A 12,372-nucleotide genomic window follows, 5' to 3' on the forward strand; every position below is an offset into this window, starting at 1 on the left:
GCTGTGAAGGGACTTCTCCCCAGCCAACTGCAAAGATGGCTGCACGGGACGTGGAAAGCTGCCCGCTTCCACACTCTTCTGCCTGCTCCAACCTCCAGGCCCCAGCACAGGGGATCTTGGCTGTGGGTCCCCGAAGGGTTATCACATGAGCCAAATGCTGAGGCAGCTGGCTGGGGCATGGAAGGCTGCTCCCTTCCATGCTCGTCTGCCAGCTCCAACCACCTGCTGCCTGTCAGTGTTCCAGCCTGAGTACTCACCGGTCTCAAATGCAGTCTCTTGTTTTCTCCAGGCACACACTTACTATGGTTGCAGGAGCTGCTGCCCAGCCACTGAAACCCTGGAACTGCTGTTTTGGAGCACTTTCTATCCTTTATTTTTTTCATGGAGGAGAGTTTTTCTCTGTCTCTCCTAATCCATCTTCCAGAAGCCTCTACATGTGATTTAAATGCTGTAGACATTTGATACCTGCTGAATACAAGACACAGTGTTGTCAACATCAAAGAACTTCCAATCCAGTAGGAAGGATTAACATACGTTTAGAGTAACCTAACAATACTACATGTAAATGCAGTAAATGTCTTGGAGTTTGGAAAAAGCAAGATCAGAGTATTTCTCGTGGTAGTCAGGGAAGGCTGCTGAGGAGAGGAGGACACGAGATGTGTCCTACTGATGAGTGGTGATCAGGTTAGGGCGAGGTCAGCAAGTCCAAGGACATGTGCTGCCACACAGGGAGAAATGCCCAGAGTGTTCTCAAGCACCAGTCAAGCTGGAATAGAGGGTTTTATAGACAAACAGAAAAAGAAAAGCTAAAAATGATAATCATGAGATATTGTAGAAGCCTCAATGATCAAAAACTTAAGACTTGCCTGTAAAAAAGATGAAGTCAAAACAATGTCAGTAAATCAAAGATTCATTAGACAAACATGTAACTGGTCTTAGATTTTCTTGTATATACTTAAAGATTGAGGGAGTATTAAGATTAATCCATAAACCACATGAAGCTTTGCTCAGGAGATACTTTAGTACCTTATCAAATAAGACATCTCTAAATAGAGGCAATGGGAAAACTCTCCTGACAGAAACATTCAGAATACATTTAGCGACTCACAGAGGGCTGCCTGTACCACAGTTTACAATTGTGCGTGTGTGTGTGTAGCAAGGATGGCCGCCTTTTGGTTTTTTTTTTTTTACCCAAAGAAATGATTTGTGCTTTTAGTAAAAAGTTGGTTAAATATGTCAAGTCATGAGCCAGAGCCACAGTGCTGAATAATTTGTTTTTAACGCAACAGTGCACTCATAAGAAAAATTTCATTGATTGCATTTCTAAGGAGAAGGAAGAACTTATTTTAAGAGCCTTTTTTGTGAGATTAAAAAAAAAAAATTTATGCCTGTCCTGGAAAATAGATCTGATACCACATTAATATTTATAAAATGGACGTATCACAGATAGCCTGAGTCCATTTGGAGGGTTATCAAGAGCCTCCGTATGTTACATGTCATACTTATTTTTTCCAGTTCCGTTTTATTATTATCATCATTTTTTATAGGTTTCTACTTTCCAGTGCCAGCATAGTTCCCTGTGAGAAGGCTGAGGAACTGCAGCTTCCTGGTAATTCTGCAAAGCCTCTTCATGCTGCTAGTGTTGTAAACAGTGCTCCCAAGGGTGATAATATTGGCCCTTTTGTGCCACCTGCAGTGAGCTGTTTTAAGAACAAAGCATCACACTTGGTTTTTCAAGGGTACATTTCCTAACGATCTAAACTTAGATTTAGGGAGGACTGTTCAGGGGTTGATTCTCTGCATCAACATGATCTTTGACATTGTATCAAGAAAAAGGTTTTTAAAAAAAAGATTATGATGCCTCTGTCTGTATCTATAGGCCTTCGTCAACTGAGCCACCAATACAGGACCAGAGCCCAAGGGTCATTCCCATCCATGGGGAGAGACTTGTTCTGCCTTCTTTGCAGCCTGCAACCTTTCATCTACTCCCACTGTTAAAGTTGCTAGTTCCCATATGGGAATTAATTCCAACTTTGGCTCCATTAACTCTGTTCTAAGCAGTCATTAATTAGAATAGCCTTCATGAAGTTGTATTATTCTTTTTGTGAAAAATCAGAACCAATCAACTGATGGACCAGCAGCATGTCTGTTCCAATTAAAATTTGATGGGCAATGCTGAGGAACTCTGAGCAACTTGCAAAAGAAGAAAAGGAACTTTACTATTTGTACCATTCTTCAGCCACACTGTTCTCTCCCAGTGACCTGTAGAGTCTCCCCAGGTTCACCATGGCCACATGATGACTTGGCCTGAGTTCCATGGCCTGCTGGTAATGGGCCACTGCCTTCCTGGAGAGCCTATAACAGTAAAGGGTTGGTAAGAGCAGAACATGCCTTAATTATAAAATGCTTGAGCTCTTCAATCTCTTGTCTGACATGTCATTCTTTATTATTACAGAGTCATAACCAACAATTATTGAGTTTGTAAATTAGCTTGCTTTTCAGTTTTTCTTCTTGGAACTGCCTAACATTGGATCATTTTACTGTTCACTCCTATAATCAAAGAAAATAAATATGTAACAATTATATATTGACAATATTTTCCATGTTTAATAAAATTACATACATAATAATACTTAGTAATAAAAATTAAAACCGAACATTTGCTTTTTGAGGTGTTCTAATACAGATTTTTGTGGGCTATGAGATGATCAATGACTCTTATTTATTCAAATATCTCTGTAGCCTGATAAGAGAAATAGGATTGAGTGTTGCACAGAGACTTATCCTGTAGCACTTTCTAAGGGCTTTCTTAATTACCACACTAGAACATAACATTTGAAGATGTTGCTTTAAATAAGAAGATGTATCAGCTTGAACATTTTGTATCAAAGCTACATGTTTATTTTAATGTACTTGCTTTAAAGGACTTTAAAGAGGTTACAAATCCAAAATCAATATCTCAGCAAGGCCATGCTTTCTCCCCAAAGCCTGTAGTGTTCTGGTGCTATCTGTCCACAATCCTTGGGGTTCTTTGGCTTGTATCTCTGCTTCCCATCACAGGGTGATGTGCTTGGTCTCCTCCTGTGTGTTTATTTCTGATTTCTAGCTTTTTATAGGGCCTCGAGTAATATGGATTAAGGCCACCCTGATTCAGTTTGGCCGTCCCTAAACAGGATCTTGGAAGTTCCTATTCCCAAATGAGTCTACACCTTACCTCATAGTACATCTTCAAAGGGTCCTATATACAAATAGGTTCACACCCAAGTGGATAAAGATTAAGAACATGTCTTTTGGGGGAACATAATTCAATCAGTATATGGAATAAAACACTTGTTGCTATGATCTCATATAATCTTAGCTACCTAAAACTCCTTTGGGATATAAGAATATGAACAAATTAACAAATTAACAGCTTTATGGACACAATAGGTAAAGCACAAAGAAAGATATTAAGTGACTTGACACAGATCCCAGGGCAAGAAAGGATCAGGGTGAGAAGTTGAATCAAGTCTCTCTAGTATAGATAACATTATCCAAACTAGCCTCCTAGTGAGTACACACAGATAACTGAACTTGGTATATATTTTCCCTAATGGATTATTCTTTGCACAGTAGATTTTTCAGGTGTGTCACCTTAGAATACAAGTTTGACTGACAGGTGATGAGGGGACTTCACAAGTATGAAAACACCAGGGCAAAGAGAAAATATATTGTTAGCAAGATAAAAAGAGTGGATAGTAGGATGATTTTCATTGTTGTAGAAGCAGAAGGAAGACAACTAAATCATTCTCTTGAGGTCTGTTCTGATTTTTAATTTCCTAATGTATCATGTTGCATATAGATTGGTAGAGCTAAGAATATCTAACAATTTAACATGCAAGAATAAAAGCAGATTTCTTAGGGAGGCCAGTATTAAATTAATTCAAAGTATAAATTATGTCCTGGAAAATAGAAAAGGTTCAACGGTATCAGAAAATAAAAACCCCTTTGAACATGTCATATTGAAAAAATAATTAAAACTGAATTTTGCTGCAGGCAGCCAGCCTATTAGCCAATGAGAACAAAATGGTTTGGTGGGTTTTTTTGTGTGTTTGTTTGTTTGTTTTTATTAAATTCAGTTTTATTGAAATACATTCACATACCATACATTCATCCATGGTATACAATCCACTGTCCACAGTATGATAACATAGTTATGCGTTCATCACCACAATCTAGCTCTGAACATTTTCCTTGCATCAGAAAGAACCAGAACAAGAATAAAAAATAAAAGTGAAAAAAAAACACCCAAATCATCCCCCCATCCCACCCCATTTGTCCTTTAGTTTTTATCCCCATTCCTCCACTCATCCATACACTAGATAAAGGGGGTGTGATCCACAAGGTCTTCTCAATCACACTGTCACCCCTTGTAATCTACATTATTATATAATTGTCTTCAGGAGTCCAGACTGCTGGGTTGGAGTTTGGTAGTTTCAGGTATTTACTTCTAGCTATTCCAATACATTAAAGCCTAAGAGGTGTTATCTATATAGTGCATAAGAATGTCCACCAGAGTGACCACTCGACTCCATTTGAAATCTCTCAGCCAGTGAAACTATTTTGTCTCATTTTGCATCCCCCTTTTGGTCAAGAAGATACTCTCAGTCCTACGATGCCGGGTCCACATTCATCCCCGGGAGTCATACTCTGCATTGCCAGGGAGATTTACACCCGTGGGAGTCAGGTCTGGTGGGTTTTTTTTGTTTGCTTGTTTGTTTGTTTTGGTTTTTGTTTTTTTGCATTAAACTCAACATCTTTCTTTTAATTATTTATAAATATTACATGCCAACAACATATGGAGCTTTGCATAGGTCACAAAAAAGAATTACTGCCTAATAAATTTTACATTAAATAGGAGGCAATAAATGTATTTTATATAGCACCTGCCAAACAGGAGCACTCGACAAATTATAATGTTGTTTCTAAAAGGTGTATTAAACAAGGAAAGAGAAAAAAATGCTGGAGTTTGTTTCATCCATGGAAAACTAGTGTCTACCATGCACCTGTGTCTAGATTTAAATGCAGTTTCTGCATCACTCTTGAGGTACATTTCAAGATTGTGGATTTATAAATTTTTTAAGTGATACTAAGAGCAATCTGCTACTTTCTAAATCAAGACTCCCTCTCACACTTGCAGTTTTCCTTAGAGATATGGGAAGATTTTACTGAGCTGGGCTTGAACATCTAGTGAAATCAGCTCCAACAGGCAATGTGATGGTCAACGGTGTTAGCTTACTGTCAGGCTCCGTGAGTTTTATTTCAGAGGCATTATTTGGGCTACTGTCATTTTGTTTGATATTGATCTGATGAGCATTATTGAATCTCAATAGAACAGGTTTTAATTCACTTAACAGTATCAACAAAGAAAACTTTGTAATTGTGTAAAGTCTGAGCTTTCTAGATAGTTCTTTATTCTAGCTTAATAAATCTCTTCAACCTCCTCAAATCACTCCTTTAAAAGAGAATAACAAAGAAAATATGTGAATAATTTAAAAAATCAAGACTAAAATGGGTGGGTAGGGTGAAATGGGAAAAGAACTAACATTTTCTGAGCATCTACTATGTACCAGGTTCTATGATAAACACCTTACTTGCTTTGGTTGCCTTTATGGCAACAATAATCATGAAAAACACCTAAAATTCAAATCCATATTTACCAACTTTAAATTCAGTTATTAAAATCCTTGGGGTCTATTTTCCAACTAAATATCTTAAGACGCATAATCTACTACAGGTGGAAAATGAATGATATATCTGTTATCTTCTCTTGATATCCAGTTCTCTTTAATTGCAAACCTAGAAGAGAAAGCTGACAGAACTAATTTCTTAAATGACCCTATCATCTCCCTTGAGGTCATGACCTTCCCATTAAGACGAAGTTTCAGGAAGAAAAAAGGAAAGCAATCATGATGCCTGGACCAAAGCAGTGCCGCCCTCTACAATCTAGTGAGCTTTTTTGAAGGTCCCTCATCAAAGGGAGGCACATTTCGTTTTAAACTCTATAAAATGAAGGCCAATTACATGCTTTGTATCTTTAAGAAGACTCAGCTGGCTGTGCAAATACACAACTGAAGTTCTACAGAGGCCATGAATCTCTATGCCCTAATGTAATGCTCAGAAGAGGTAAGGCAAACAAGCTGATGTTTACAGAAAAGGGACACCAGGCACTCAGGAAGGATTTGGTCCCATATGAGCACACTCTGCACACAGAAAAGGGCTTAACAAATTGATTGAAAGGGCTGCCCTTCAAGGCGTATGAGAATTTTATTTTCATCCCAGAAACTCCCCATATGAAAATGGGTGACCGCTTGGAGAACAGTGGCAGCTCCACTATCTAGAAGTGTTTTTAAGGATCAAAACAGTCTTGTTGGGTAGGGGATTTGTCTTAAAGCTACTTTTTAATTGCAAGCTATCTATGTGATTCATTTGGGGAGGTTTTGTGTGTGCATGTGTGGGCCCTTCAAATTACGGAGAGGGCTTTGCTTTATCCTTTCTTTACTTTCTCCAGCCCAAGGCTGAGTAAACACTGAACTATTTGCTGCTTGCAATGATCAACCTGTGCTTTCCCACATCTGAGCAGAAATGCACGTCCCTCCCTGGCACACCTCTAGATCTTACCTTTGCTTCAGGCCCAGGGAAAATGCTACTTCTTATGTGGACTGTTTCCTACTTGCCCAGCTGTGGGGTCTTTGTACCTCTCAACACCAGGCATTATCACTTTCTAGATTGTGTAATAGGTATTGATGTTCTGTTTCTCTCCTGAAGGCAGACTCTTGCCCCCCTCTGCCTAAGCCAGAGAAAGCACACTGGGTACAGCCCATATGCTTGTGTTCTGGGTTGCATTGTATCCCTCAAAATGTGACCTTATTTGGAAATAGGGTAGTTACAGATGGAATTAGGAAGTTAAAATGAGACCATACTCTAGTAGGGTGGACCCTTAGTTCCATATGATTGTTGGCCTTATAAGAAGAAAAAGTTTTGACACAGCCTGAGAGAAGAGGGCTGTGTGATGACCAAGTCAGAGATTGAATCTCAAGGATTGTAGGGAAACCACCAAGAGCCAGGAAAGCGGCGTGGAACAGATTGTTCCCTGGAGCCAGCAGAGGAGCATGCCCCTGCAGACACCTTGATTTTGGACTTCTAAGCTTCAGGACTGTGAGACAATAAATTCTGTTGTTTTAAGCCATTCAGTTTGTGGTACCTGGTGACCCTAAGAAACTAAGACAGTTTGTTTAATGTGGCTAACAAAACGAATTAACATTTTTAAATTAGTTGCACACATTTGAAAAAATTTACATAAAATTCCAGCTTTTTCGTTTCTCTTGAAAAATGGGAAGATGTGGCATCTCCAGACTCACATCCTATAATAGACACAATTAGCTCTTTATTTCACTTACATTTCCTCCGTGTAGACAGGCATTTGATTATGTGACTCTTTCCTTTTACAAGGTGCCCCATATTCATTGTTGGATGAACAGCTATAAAATAAGCTTGTCTTCTTTTTTTAACAAAGTACCATGTTTATTTCTAGTACCTGTTCTATTCTTACAGGTTTCTTCACAGTCTGAATAAACACTTGACAACACTAAATCTTTTATTCCTAATGCAATTCACTTGTGTAGATACTGACATCAAACATGTTCCCTGCCACTAGCTCATTTCTTGTCATATCCAGCCAGGATCACCAGCCAGCCTATTAACTTTCATAGTCTTTTTTAACCACATGTGCAGGGTTTCTCTTTCTGTTCATTAATTCATTGTGTGGAGACATTCTGAGCCGTTACAAGTGAGGTATTTTTAATAGCCCTGATTTAACCCAGGAGCCTGGCAATCTTTTCCACACAGCTCTGTTCTTGTAGTTTCACATTAAGCCACGCCAGGATGGTGTCAAACCCCAGCAGACAGACTGGTGCCAACATGCCACAGCTCCCTGCCATATATCGGCGCCAGCAGTGACCACCACTTACAAGCACCTGCAACCCAAATCAGGGTTAAACCAGTTGTCCTGGGGAGGGCTACTTTAACTTTTCTTCAAAAGAAAATTATGCTTAGGTGAGGAGGGGGTGCATCTTCTCACACTGACTCACCGCCACCCGTAGCTGCTGATTGAGTTCACCGTGAGAACACTTGACGGCATATGCATTTAGGTTTCAGACTGTACATTTTGCACAACTAAGATCATTTTACCAGATTTTCCTATACATTGCAGCTAGTAAAACTGAACTAATTAAAACTACCAAGGTTCAACTATGGCTAAACAACTTCAGGACTTCATAACATAGCTCTGAAGGTTAGGTAAAAGCAAGTTATCTGAGATTTCTGGGAAGATGGCGGAATAGGTGAGGCTGAACAGGCTTTGCCTCTAAGAAAGCAACTAGAAATGGGCTGGAGAACACCAGGGACTGTGGTTCTGGGGTGTGACCAGTCACAGAGGGTCCCCCAAAGTATGTGGAGGGGTCACTGACAAAAATGGAGGAGTGATGGCAGCTGGAGGGACACAGTGAGTGTGTTCCCCGTTGGGACTGCCCCTCCCCCTCCAGGCTAGCAGCAGCAAAACTGCCCCCGGGCAAAGGAGTGAGCAGTGGCTCTCCACTCCCATCCATCTACCTTGAGAGTTTGCTGGGGGGTGATCCTCCTCAGCCAGACAGTGGGGAGCTCTGTGAGGGAACCCACCAGTGGTGACTGCTCTCCCCCCGTGGAAGCCGTGGTGGTGGGGGTGCAGCGGCAAGAAGCAGGGAAGGGAGAGGCGCTATTCCAGCAATCAGTAGCCCCTTTCACACGCTAGAGATTTTCAGGTGCAAGGCAGGCAGAGAGAGAACCGGCAGGCAGAGCCCGCATCCCACCTGTGGGGTGCTCTTGATCAGACTCCCTGCAAGCCTGCTGGAGGCCCACATTGCAGCCCCAGACCGGGATTCCCCAGAGCACATGGAGAACAGGTGCACTGATCGGCTCCCCACAGAATGCGTACACTGCCCATACACAGAAGTTCAGGGAAGACTTACTTGAGAGCGCCATCTGCTGGTAGATAAGGAAGCTGCATTCCAGCAAGCTGTACCTCAGGAGCACCACTTGCTAGTAGAATTGGGAAATTGCACAAATTATATATAAATGCTCAATTCTGCACTTCCCAAAATAACCCCATCAAGACAAGTAAATGCCCCAAAGCCAGCAGAAAATTACAAAGCATTTAAAGGATACAGAAGACATGGACAAGCCAAACGAACAAATTAAAAAGCTGCAAGAGACACAAAATTTGGAGCAATTAAGCAAAGAGATACACACAAACATCAATATTATGGCTCAGGATATACAGGACATGAAGAAGACCCTAGAAGAGCATAAACAAGAATTTGCAAGAGTAAATAAAAAAATAGATCTTATGGAAATAAAAAAATACTGTTGATCAAATTAAAAATATTCTTGAGATACATAACATCAGATTTGAAGAAGTAGAGGAACAAATTAGCAAAATTGAAGATAGGGTGATGGAAAGTGAAAGCACAAAAGAACTGGAGAGCAAGTGATGTCATCAATATGGTGATGAAAACAGCTACTGAAAACTTCTTTCCAGAGATTCAAAGAAAAAGGGACAATTCTGAATTGTTTGAAACTCTAGAGGAGGATATAGACTGGAGAAAGACCCCTGCAAAGGCCAAATTGAAGAAAGAGAAGAAATATCAGGAACAGAATGGGCAGCCAAGCCACGGACAAGTGAGTGCCCGGCCAGAAAGCTGCCAGGGAGTGGGTAGGGGGCAGCCGAGCCACAGATGAGAGGGTGGGTGTCTGGCACAGAAAGCCACTGGGGACAGGGCACCCAGTGCTGCAGACAAGTGGACCCACGGCCAAGAGACCCCGTGCCAGGGATGGGCCATTGCAGCAGGCAGAGGAGAGCAGATGGGGGTAGCTCTCCACACCCCATGCAGCCATCCTTGCAGCTGACTGGGAGACATCCCTGCATGGTACTGTGGCTGAAAGCCTCCTTGAGGGAATGCAGGATGCAGCAGGCTTGCAACAGCGTTCACCTTTACTCCACAGGAGCCCATGGTCTGCACAGCCTAGAGGCAGTGGTGCCACACAGAAGTGCCAGGAACCCTCCCCCAATCCCAAGGACCTGTGGGCACCATGCAGAGAGGGACTGAGGGGAATCTGGACTGGAGGGGGAGATGTGAAAGTCTGCAGCCCTAGGGTCTGCCACCTGCAGCCCCGGGAAAGTCTGGGATCACTGTGTCCTGAAGTGGTCTCCCTGCCAAACTGCAAAGGGTATGGCCCCCACCCACAGGGCTGGTAATCCCACTACACATGGAAAATTGGTGCACTGATAGGACTTCCACATGGTTTGGGCCCCCGCTCAGTGCACAAAGTTGGGGAGAACTGGCTTGAGGGTAAGAGGTGGCTCAGGAGTGCCATTTGCTGATAGCTCAGGGAAAGTGCACTCCACCAAGCTGTAGCTCTGTCAAATTATGGATAAGTGTTGACATAAGCTCACATATCCTAAAAGAACCCTATCAAGATAAGCAAATGCCAAGAGGCAAAATTAATTACAATGTACATGAAGAAACCAGAAGATATGGATAATCCAAATGCCCAAGTTAAAAAGCCAGAGGAGACACAGAATTTGGAGCAATTAGTCAAAGAAGTACTCACAAACATCAATATCATGGTTCAGGACATAAAGGATATGAAGAAGACCCTAGAAGAGCATAAAGAAGAATTTGCAAGAGTAAATTAAAAAATAGCAGATCTTTTGGAAATAAAATATTCTGTTGATCAAATTTAAAAGATTCTTAAGTCACATAAGACCAGATTTGACGAGTTAGAGGAAAAAATTAGCGAACTTGAAGATAGCATGATGGAAAGTGAAAGGAAAAAAGAATGAATGGATAAAAAAATTGAAAATTTTGAAGTAGATCTCAGGGTAATGATGGACAGTGTGAAGCACACAAATGTAAGAATCATTGGTGTTCCAGAGGGAAGAGAAGAGTAAAGGACTAGGAAGAATATTCAAAGACATTGTCAGGGAAAACTTCCCAACCCTTCTAAAAGATATAAATATGCAAATCATAGATGCCCATGAACTCCAAATAGAAAATATCCAAATAAACCTCTGAGACATATTCTGATCAGATTGTCAAATGCTGAAGAGAAGGAGAAAGTTCCAAAAGCAGCAAGAAAGAAGTGATTCACCAAATACCAGGGAAACAACATAAGACTAAGTACTGACTACTCAGCAGGCACCATGGAGGCGAGAAGGCAGTGGTTTGACATATTTAAAATTCTGAAAGAGAAAAATTACCAGGCAAGAATTCTTTATCCAGCAAAGCTCTCTTTCAAAATTGAGGGAGAGCTTAAAATCTTTATATACAAACAAATGCTGAGAGAATTTGCTAACAAGAGATGTGCCCTATAAGAAATACTAAAGGGAGCACTACCAGCTGAGAAAAAAAGCAAGGAGAGGGAGGTCTGGAGAAGGGCACAGGACTGAATAGCTTTAGTAAGGATACCTTAAAGGAAATAAAGAGAGAGAGGAAAAAATACATCTGACAAATAAAAACCAAAGGATAAGATGGCTGATTTAAGAACTGCCTTCACAGTAATAACATTGAATGTGAATGGATTAAACTCCCCATCAGAAGATATAGATTGGCAGAATGGATTTAAAAATATGAACCATCAATATGTTGCTTACAAGAGACTCATCTTAGACCAAGAAACACAAAGAAATTGAAAGTGAAAGGATGGAAAAAATATTCCATACAAGCTACAGCCAAAGGAAAGCAGGAGTAGCAATATTAATCTCAGATAAAATAGACTTTAAATGCAAGGATGTCATCAGAGACAAAGAAGAACACTATATACTAATAAAAGAGACAATTCAACAAGAAGAAATAACAATTATAAATGTCTGTGCACCCAATCAAGGTTCCCCAAAGTACATGAGACAAACATTTGCAAAATTGAAGGAAGCAATAGATGTTTCCACAATAATTGTGGAAGACTTCAATACATCACTCTCTCCTATAGATAGATCAATCAGACAGAAATTGAAAAACTAAACAATGTGATAAATGAATTTGACTTAACAGACATTTATACAGCATTATATCCCAAATCACCAGAATACACATTCTTCTCCAGTGCTCATGGAACTTTCTCCAGGATAGAGTATATGCTGGTGTTTGTACATATTTTGTCCCCGAGAAAAAGCCATATTCTTTGTTGCAATCTTGTGGGGGCAGATTGATTAATCTTTTTGATTAGGGTGTGACCTCTTGATTGGATATTTCAATGGAAATGTGACCCACCCAACTGTGGGTAATAACTTTGATTGGA

Source organism: Choloepus didactylus, chromosome 8, assembly GCF_015220235.1.
Source record: "Choloepus didactylus isolate mChoDid1 chromosome 8, mChoDid1.pri, whole genome shotgun sequence".
Classification (NCBI taxonomy): Eukaryota; Metazoa; Chordata; class Mammalia; order Pilosa; family Megalonychidae; genus Choloepus; species Choloepus didactylus.